Genomic DNA, 1,897 nt, shown 5'->3' with positions numbered 1-1,897 from the left:
AACCTGTCTCAGTCTTCAGTGTGTAGGCATGAAGAGGGCAGGATTATGGTCTTAGGAACCTCTTTCTACTTTTCTTTATGGAGGCATTAGTAGCTGTGATGTCATCAGGGCTGACATGCTCTGTACATTTGCATATCCTGACCACCAGTCAGGATGGCACAGACCTACTTAAATAAACCAATTAATATCAAAAACAAAACAACCAATCAAATGCAAAGTAGAGATATAAAGAACCATTTGCACACCATTTCTCCAACCTCCAACTCTCTGCCCGTCAGAGAAGGTAAAAAGGGGTCTACATTTTTGGGACAAAACAATGTGCTTCCTATTAAAATCAGAGTCATATTTCATTTGTAGAGCTATTTGGAGAATCATATTTCATTTGTAGAGCTATTTGGATGGTATCAGAGTTTCTAGGACTCGCTTACATGAAATAATTAACTCTTTTCTTTAGGAACAATTGACAGCCATAACTGTCATTTCCAGCCATGAGGTCATTCACCGGGACATAGATATTTAAAACAATCTTGTGAGTTTAACAGAAATGAGGACAGTGAACAGAGGCATTGCAAGTAATCAGAACACAAAACCCATGCAGCCACTCTAAAATTCAGGTTCCTCTTCTCCTAGAAAATGTGCACAAAGCTAACCAAAAATCGCTGAGAAATGAAAATGCATCTCCAGAACTTGAGGAATAACGTCCTACCCAGATTCAAGTGTACTAAAAAGCGGCCTGTCTGATAAACAGGTTGCAGGAAAAGCAGGCTGCAATGCCAACTGACATAATTGCTGTTCAAAAAGCCCCACAGAAGCAAATGGCATGATGAACTATTAGACAGTAGAATCCCTGCTCACACCAGTTGCCTTCATGCACTGGGCTACATGCAGTTGACATTGAGGACTCATGACTCAAAATGCATTCATCTCATGGCACTATATACTCCCTCATTATTCCCATTTAGGTTTACCTCATCAGGATGCCCTGGTTCAGAGCTGTTCCATGTTCCCTTATGTGTCCTGAGGTAACTGAGTGGGGTACAGATGCCATGAAGTCATCTCCTAGGATCACAGTTCTCTGCTACCCTCTGTTCTAGGAAACAACACAAGGTTCTGCTAGTCACTATCCGTAGCTGAAGCCTGGCAGTTACATGAAAAATACCAGGTTATATTTTGATGGTTCAGCTTTAACTTTAGGGCTCTGTCTGAAAAGGTTGTGCAATTGAACTTGACAGTGAGAACTACTTATTAAAAATAACTAGTAAACATTTATGTGGAATGAAATAACAGAATGATCAACATGAAATTTAAAAAATATTAGGATGTAAAATTGATGTAATAAAGCATTGAAATCAAATGCAAATCTAGAAATTGTTAAACTAAGAAAGATGCAAATAAGAAGGAGCCTTTGTCTTTGAAACTGGGTGGAGAAATATGATGAAGTAGAGAAAATAGGAAGAAATTTGGTTGCACAAAGATGGAATTCAATTCACCTATGCTGAGAATTAATTAGCATAATTCACACACCCAGATAAATGGACACACACATTCAAACAAGTCAATTTTGCTAGTATAAAGTTCAAACATATCTCCTTTAAAACTTCAGAGTTTTATTCCAGTTACCAAGCTCACCTGTCAGAGCACACATATAACTCAGAGTCTACTGGGAAGAGGAGGAGTTCGGGGACCCAGTCTACAGCAGCACATGTGTCCATACTGATTCTCATATACCAGAAAATGATTCAGAGAATCATTAGATCTTACTACAAAAGCCTATATGCCACAAAATTGGAAAATGTAAAGGAAATGGACACTTTTTTAGATAAATACCATATACCAAAGTTAAACCAGGACCAGGTGAACAATCTCAATAGACCTGTTAGTCGCGAAGAATTAGAAG

The sequence above is a fragment of the Microtus ochrogaster genome, unplaced genomic scaffold, assembly GCF_000317375.1.
Source record: "Microtus ochrogaster isolate Prairie Vole_2 unplaced genomic scaffold, MicOch1.0 UNK178, whole genome shotgun sequence".
Taxonomy (NCBI): Eukaryota; Metazoa; Chordata; class Mammalia; order Rodentia; family Cricetidae; genus Microtus; species Microtus ochrogaster.
Note: the sequence above shows the minus strand (reverse complement) of the source record.